An 8,836-nucleotide genomic window follows, 5' to 3' on the forward strand; every position below is an offset into this window, starting at 1 on the left:
TGGGGAACAAAATCAAGTTCCTACACTAATGAAAAAAGTGAAATGATATATAACATAGAGCCTGTGGGTGAGCCAGACAATGCGCTCACAAATATATTAGACAAATAAGTGCTGAGAAGAAACGAAAAAAAGTGTAAGGCATTGGAAGGTGACAGTGATCGAGGTACGGCTGGGCTATGTTGGGTAGGCTGCTCAGGAAAGAAGGGGCTGAGAGTGATTTTGAATGAGTTCTGAAAGAAGTGAGGGAGAGCCACGCCAATATCCACGGATATCCAGACAGAGGGACCAGCTAACTGCAGGGCCTCCTAGGTGGCTTGGCAGGAACTGAGTGAGCCAGAAGAACAGTAGGAGATGAGGGCCATGTAAGTGCTGGGGCCAGATTAGAATAGGGCCTAGAAAAGCATAGAAAGTAGTCTGGATTTTAAGTAAAATGGAAAACCATCAGAAAGTGTTGACCTTCTGCTGCTTTTGGAGAAAGGATTGGGGTGTTGCAAGAGTAGGTGAGGGTGGACAGGTTCAGAGACTATATAGATGCAAATGATGGTGTCTTACGCCAGGTTGGAACATTGGGTTGATATATGGTATTTCTGTATTGTGTAGGTAGATCTGCTGAAAGACTGGAATCCTATCAGCAGAATAGAAAGGAATAAAGAATGAGTCCTAAATCTTTGACTTGAGCAACTGGGTGGGTGGTTGTATTGCTTATTAAAATAGAGAAACTGGAGGAAAATAGGTTTGGAAGATCAAAATGTCTGTTTTGGACATGTCATGTTTGAGATGCCCATTTGACATCTTAGAGGTGATGTGTAGTAATTACCTGACACTGTGTTGTGAAATCCTTAAAAGCATATTATTTATCCTTGTCTCTCCAGAACTACATTTTGGCTGCTCAGTTCTTGGAAAGTCATTGTGATGCAACTCTTGAATGATTTCTGCCAAGGTCCCACCTGGTAGTTGCTTTAAAAGTCTTTGTTGCAAAATAATGAATAAATCCCAAGCTGCTATGTTGGTACTTCCTCCTACCTATGTTCCTGTCCTTTGGTCCAGTTCCTTTTCAAATCCAGTAATATATTTTATAAATTAGCATTTCATCCAAGCTGAGCTGGTTCGAGCTGATAGGAAAAACTAACGAATTTGCAGGGAAAGGACCAAAGCAGAGAGAATTCTTAGATAATACCAGCAAACCCCGCACAACCAAACACCTGACATCTAGCTTCAGTGACCATGATTTGGTCACATTCCAAGACTGACCAAAAGCTTAGAAGCTTTGATCAAGTTCCAAGACTTATTACCACAAGTTGTATCACCTGGGGAAAAATTTAGACCTTTGAACAGTACACTATTTCAGCTACATTCAGAATAAGGAATATTTTGATTTAGTAATTCCACTTTAAAAAATTGTTTTTATTGTTTTTGGCTGCACTGGGTCCTTGGAGCACAGGGCCTTCTCTAGCTTTGGTGCAAGGGTTCAGTAGTTGTGGCACGCTGGCTTAGTTACACCCCAACATATGGGATCTTAGTTTCCCAACCAGGGATTGAACCTGCATCTCCTACACTGGAAGGTGGATTCTTAACCATTGGACCACCAGGAAAGTCCCAGTAATTCCACATTTAGTGATAAGTTCTAAGGAGATAAAACTTTAGACAAAGATATTGTGTGATGATTTTCCAGGCAGTGATATTTTCAATAGTGTAAAGTTGGTACAACCTAATTTGAAAAATAGTCAATAAGAAAATAGCTAACTAAGTAATGGGGCAAGTAAAAGATTGACTATGGAGAAGTCATTAACATTTATGTTTAATATTAAGAATTTTTAGTGGCATAGGAAAGTACTTATGATATAATTGAATATACAGTTGGTTCTCATTGTGCTTGTGTGTGTTTGTGTGTGTGTATAGAAAAAAAGACTGGAAGGAAATACACAAAATTGTAGTAGGTTTAATTTCTAGATGGTAGAAGCTTACATTATTTTCATTTCCTTCTTTATACTTTTCTGTGTTTTTGAAAATTTTATTATTAAGGTGCTATTTTTTGAGGGATAATTTATGTACAATAAACCACATATGTTTGAAGTATACAATTTGATATGTTTTGACATATGTATAAACACATAAAATCATGACCATATTCAAGACAAGAACTTCCCTGGTGGTCCAGTGGTTACGAATCTGCCTGCCAATGCCGGGGAGATGGGTTCAGACCTCTGGTCTGGGAAGATCCCATATGCTGCAGGGAAATTAAGCCTGTGCACCCAAACTACTGAATCCCACGTGCCCTAGAGCCGTGCTCCACGGCAAAGAGAAGCCACCACAAACAGAACTCTGCACACCAAAACTAGAGAACAGCCCTGGTCACCACAGTTAAAGACAGCACAGCAACAAAGACCCAGTGCAGCCACAGAGTAAAAAAAAAAAATTTTTAAGGTAACAAATCCATCATCCCCAGAAATTTTCTTGGTAATCCTCTCTCCTACTCATTCCTGTGTCCCTCTCCCATTCCCAGTTAACCACTGTTAAGTTTTCTGACACTACCGATTAGCTTGCATTTTCTACAGTTTACAATAACAGAATCTGGATTCTTTCTTTGTCTAGATTCTTTCACTCAACATAATTATTTTGAAATTCATTCGTCTTGTTGCCTGATATCAATAGTACATAAATAGTATTCCATTGTTTATCCAATCACCTGCTGATACATATATGGGTTGTTTCCAGTTTTTCTTGCTTGTTTAAACTTCATATTGAGAAGTAGCATGCCTTTTTTTTTTTTTTTTTAAATAAGAATTGTCCCAGCTTGTGTGGAAATATTTCCTGAATGAAAGCAGGGTCTCCAAACTGTGACTAACACAAGAATTCTAAATTGGAGAGCTACTTAAATTAGTACCACTTTTGAGTTCCAGAGAGTACTCACTTCACCCTGAGAAAAACTCCTTGAACTGTAGTCCATGTGGCATTTGGTAGGAAGAGGAATCTCCAGTGCGAAGGAGCTGAAGCAGAGCTGGTGAACTCCCCCTCCCTCACTGGCTAAGACACTTTCAGAGAAGCACAATTCAGCAGAGGGTAGAAGTTGCAGAGTGCCTTGATGAATTTCCAATCTTCTTTCCTCACCTACAAAATGAGAATAATACCACCTCTCTCTGAGGCTATGGATCAAATGAGCTAATTCATGGGAAACCTTTTTTAAAAATAATACGTCATTGTTTTCAAAAGAGAATTATTTTTGTTACCAAGAGGTGATGCCTATGATGAGAAGGCCCTTCCTTTACCAGAAGCGGTCATGGTTCAAGGAACCAGAGGAAATGAAATTTCAGGTGTGAGCTATTATAGCATTGCAGGTACTGTCAAAAACATAGTAGTTGTTCCAGCTGGGCTCTGTAGAAGGAAATTGGCACATACTGTGTGTCTACAGAGGAGAAGGAAACGGCAACCCACTCCGGTATTCTTGCCTGGGAAATCCCATAGACAGAGGAGCCTGGTGGGCTATGGTCCATGAGGTTCCAAAGAGTTAGACGTGACTTAGCGATTAAATCGGAGAAGGAAATGGCAACCCACCCCAGTATTCTTACCTGGAGAATCTCAGGGACAGAGGAGCCTGGTGGGCTGCCGTCTATGGGGTCACACAGGGTCAGACACAACTGAAGCGACTTGGCAGCAGTGGCATTGTGTCTATAGGGTGTCAGATACTGGGCAAGGTGTTTCACATTCATCCATCTGTGAACTACCAGCAGCCAGCTTTCCTGGCAGTAGAAGAATAAGAGCCGCAGTCCTGGAGGGGGATTTGGGGCAGTGCATCACAGTATCCAGGATACACCACACATTAGTTTCTAGTTCCGTGTAGCAAATTACTCTAACAGAGGATTAAAACAATAGTGTGGAGTCCTATCCCAAGGCCACAGGTGCGAGGTTTTGTGCCAAAGACATAGACACAGAACCTAGAACTAAGGTCACCTCTGAAACTGACTAATCCCCTTGGTAACCATTGCCAAAAGCCCCCCTCATCATCGCCAGCCAGCTTCCTGACCCATTATTCAAAAACACCCACCCCAGTACTCACTCTATATAGCACCCTAACGAATCATCTAATGCTACCCTTCCAGCAGGAAATTTCTTTCTCTTGAGGCTATGAAAATTGGCTACTAGCCCATGAAAAACATCAGCTCTCCCTTGAGTTGGCCCATGGCTGTAACAGCATCACCCACTCTAATAAACTCTATTCTCCTCTCATTCTGTCTTATGTCTGGAAATTCTTTTCCAACTTGTGTTTGGACTGCCGCGACAAACAATTTTCCTGGTGGTCCAAGGGTTTCAGTCTGCCTTCCAATTCAGGGATGTGGGTTCAATCTCTGGTCGGGGAACTGAGATACTATGTGCCACGGGGCAACTAAGCCCACAAGCTGCAACTACTAAGCCCATGCCCTGCAACTAAGACCTGATGCGGCCAACAAAAACACACCAAACAACAACAACAAACCCATTTATTATCTCATAGTTTCTATGGGTCAAGAGTCTGGAGATGGCTTAGCCGGGTGCCTCCAGCTCAAGGTTGTTAAAAAAAAAAATTATTCTTGACATTTGTTAAAATGTAAAGACTTCATTCAGGACAATTGTGATAGGTGTCAATGCTACTGGAATAGGCAAGAGAGGTTGGGCTCAACTCCAAGTGTGACAAAGACAGCTGGGAATTTGTAGCCAACAGTGGAATGAAGGGGTCAGTGGGTGAAAAGTTACTCAGAGGAGACATCAAGGGTAGGGGAACTCTTGCTGAGTTAATTGAATAGAATTCTTGCTGAAGTTAGGCTAGGGTGATTAGATAGCGTGGATAGGGGATGGGGAATATGATCAGATAGCAAGGGTGAAGGGATTCTTGCTAAAATGACTTAGCTGGATCCTTGTTACAACTGAGCTATTCAAGATGGGGCCAAGGTCAAGGCCAAGTCAAGAAGAAAGGCCAGAGGACCCTGACTAGAGTTTGGTCAAGTGGAGAGTCTTTGTCAAGGTCTCTCCTGAAGTTATAGTCAAAGCTACTGGCCAAGGCTGTGGTCTTTCCTGGAGGTTCTATTTAGGGAGGGGAGACCCTGATGCTTGGAAAGATTGAAGGCAGGAGGAGAAGGGGACGACAGAGTTGGTTAGAAGGCATCACTGACTCAATGGACATGAGTTTGAGTAAACTCTGGGAGTTGGTAGACAGGGAGGTCTGGTGTGCTGCAGTCCATGGGGCTGCAGAGTTGGACATGACTAAGCAACTGAACTGAACCTGTCTATGGAATGCTGCTCCACATCCACATAAGAGGTATAACATAATAAATTATATATTTGTGTATTTCCTAAAAATCTAAAATATTCTCAATTTTAAAACATAGGAGTTTCAGAGAAGGAATTGTGAACCTATTTTATTATCCTTTGTTGGCCAGAGACCCTACCCGACAACCAGTGAGAAAACTCGCCATCTAGTGGTTGCAGTGGAGAACAAACAAAAATAAAGCAAAATAAACAAAATACTATTATTAAACGTTCCAATTATGTAACTTCCAACACTGTATATATACAAAAAAATTGATTGCAACTTAAAGTTGATTACTAAGTTTAAATTGATTACACACACTCTAAATTGGAGTCACAAAATTGTTAATAATTTTATAATTATTATTAATCTTTTGGCCATGTGGTTATGTGGGATCTTAGTTCCCCAACCAAGGATCAAACAATGGTTGCCCCCCTGCATTGGCAGTGCGGTCTTAACCATTGGACAGCCAGTGAAATCCCTTAAAATTGCTTTCTTGGTTTGCTGAGATTTCCTGATCCCAGATTCTTTACCATCTGAACCACCAGGGAAGAAAAAAGAAGTTAATCCACCGTGCCTCAGTGGTAAAGAATCAGCCTGCCAATGCAGGAGACATGGGTTCAATCCCTGTGTCAGAAAGAGTCCCTGGAGAAGGAAATGGCAACCTACTCCAGTATTCTTGCCTAGAGAATCCCATGGACAGAAAAGCCTGGTGGGCTACAGTCCATAGGGTCACAAAGAATCAGACACGACTGAAGCAACTTAGCATGCATGCCCTTTGACTAGAATACTCTGTTTGATATTCATTCTCCTTTTTTTAGAATGTCATGTATACTTCAAGGTGTGTATTCTCTTTTTTAACTTATTTTTAATTGGAGAATAATTGCTTTACAACATGGTGTTGATTTCTGGCATACATCTATCTACATAAATCACCTATAGGTATATGTATGTCTCCTCCCTCTTGAACCTCCTTCCCACCTCCCACACCATTCTACCCCTCTAGGTTGTCACAGAGCACTGGATTTGAGCTCCCTGCATCATACAGCAAATTTCCACTGGCTATCTAATTTTATATATGGAAATGTAGATGTTTTAATGCTATTTTCTGATGCTTTCATTCTCTCATTTTCTGCTGTCACAGACTTCCTCTTCTTACCTAATAGAATGCAAGTCAAATGCCTTCAGGGGTCTTCCCAGGTGGTGCTAGTGGTAAAAAACTTGCTTGCTGATGCAGGAGACATAACAGATGCAAGTTCGACCCCTGGGTCAGGAAGAGTCCCTGGAGGAGGGAATAGCAATCCTCTCCAGTATTCTTGCCTGGAAAATCCCACGCAGAGAGCAGCTGGTGGGCTACAGTCCATAGGGTCACAGAGTCGGACACGACTGACGCGACTTAGCAGCAGCAGTAGATGCCTTCAGATACATCGTTCCCTTTATCCCTTTATACCTAACATAACCTTTACGCCTAGGGTCAGCGAAGTTTTTACACTGAGGACTATTTCGGACTTAGTGGGCCATTTGGTTATGCCTCCTCAACTCTGCCACTGTGAATGAAAGTAGTCATAGACATTACATAAACTAATGACTGTGGGTTATATTCAAAACTTCATTTATGGACACTGAAATCTGAATCCCGCCAGGACTGCCTGAATCAGAACTAGATTCTGAAGAACTACCATCTTCTGAGATACTAGTATGTAACTGCTAGGACAATCAGAGAAAGAATCTGCATAAAATTCACTGAAAAATTCTTCACTCAAAAGTTCATGATGCATCACTTTTGAAAATTTTCCAGTAATAATTTTGTGTTAATAATATACACAAGGTTGGAACAAAAACCTAATGAAGCAAAATGTGAATGATAAAGACAATCATTGAGTTGTATAATGAACCCTTGATCAATTTCAAGCTCTAACAATTTAGCATGGTAAAGTTAATTGTATCACTCTCTAAAAACATATTGATGTTGTCCCTGGTCAATAATATTCAGGTAACAAAAGGCATATTAATGTCTCTGGTCAATAATGTGTTAAGAAGTGTTTTATGGAGAAGTGTTCTGTAATTACTAATATATCTCATTCTTTATTATTCATTTATGTCAGTATAGACTTATAGTTTCCTCTTCTATTCAGTGCTTTATAAACTATTACTTGGATGCTCAGATTTTTCCAGATTTGCCCAGTATAAGTCCTTAATGATTGGTTTCTGTGCCCTTTTGACATGCAATCCTTTTTTGAGTACTTCCTTGCTTTCCTGCTCTTCGAGTACTTCTGCACAGCCATTTCTCCAGAGTCCTCTCTTTAAGTGGAGAATGTAGTGCTTGAATCTGGATGCTAGGAGCATGCACTGCACTAGAGGCAGAGGGGGACTGCTGCTCCAAGGCTCACTTAGTAGACAGAGCCAGGCAATGTTTGTACATACACCCATTCCCATTTCTTTATGTTGAAATTCATGAGTTCACACCAAAACCCTGTACCTCCTATTCAAACTCAACACTAGAGTTTGTTCTAGTCTTTTCCCTTTCTGGTAACAACTCTTCTAAAAATCAGAGAGCTGGTTTCCATTATCCTTAGTATTTCTTCGGTTTAATCGAGTTCCCTGTTCCTACACAATCCAACATTGCCATCCATTTCCTGCATGGATGTCCTCCCCATCCCAAGTGTAAGAAGACTCCCAGAACTAGGCCACATCCCAGCTCTCACCCACATATCCCAGGCTGGGAACCCATTTGGATGGCAGCCCTACCTAATGTTGAACTGTGGGTAAAGGAAGAGATCCTGGTTTTCACTGATGTATCCCAAATATCTAAAACAGTTCCTAGCACATGGAAAGCAATACAAGACACTTTGAAGAATAAATTTTATAAAACTGCACAGTCAACAGTTCATGTAAATTCTTTATATTCAAATACTTCCAAATATTTTCCTATCATAATAGATAAACTTTTTATAAAGTTATCAAACAGATTCAGGAAACAGTTTTTTAAAAAGTTTCACTCTAGGCAATGTGAAGTTTATATTTGGATTTATGTGCATGGATAAAACCTTGAAGAACTAAAAACACTCATTTTACCAATCTGTACTGCAAACATCAACATTGTTTGGGATCAGTTTAATAAAATAGAAAAGGTATTACTTTTGAACAATATTAACAGATACACTGTTAATCAGAAAATATGGAGACTACTTCAGAGATGGATACAGGTATGGTGTGGGGTGGGGATGGGCTAAAACTTACATAACTTTGGAGGCATTTTTTAAGAATTAGGTACAGGGTCTTATGAAGGGGACTGTGTACCTGAGGAGGCCTGAATTTTAGGCAGCAAGTTGAAGGAACGAAGTTAGAGTCAAAGTGTTCAGACCCAATGCTGGGCACAGAGCAGAAACAAAATTTAAGACATTACTGAGGAACTCTGCATCTAGCCTGTTCCTCTACATACTAGGTCCTAAAAAATCTCTCTTAGATATTGCTAACTGACCCATGACTTGTCTCATCTTGGAAAATAGATTCTAAATGAAGGTGTTGTTCAACCAAGAATGACACGGATTCCAA

The sequence above is a fragment of the Muntiacus reevesi genome, chromosome 1, assembly GCF_963930625.1.
Source record: "Muntiacus reevesi chromosome 1, mMunRee1.1, whole genome shotgun sequence".
NCBI classification, from domain to species: Eukaryota; Metazoa; Chordata; class Mammalia; order Artiodactyla; family Cervidae; genus Muntiacus; species Muntiacus reevesi.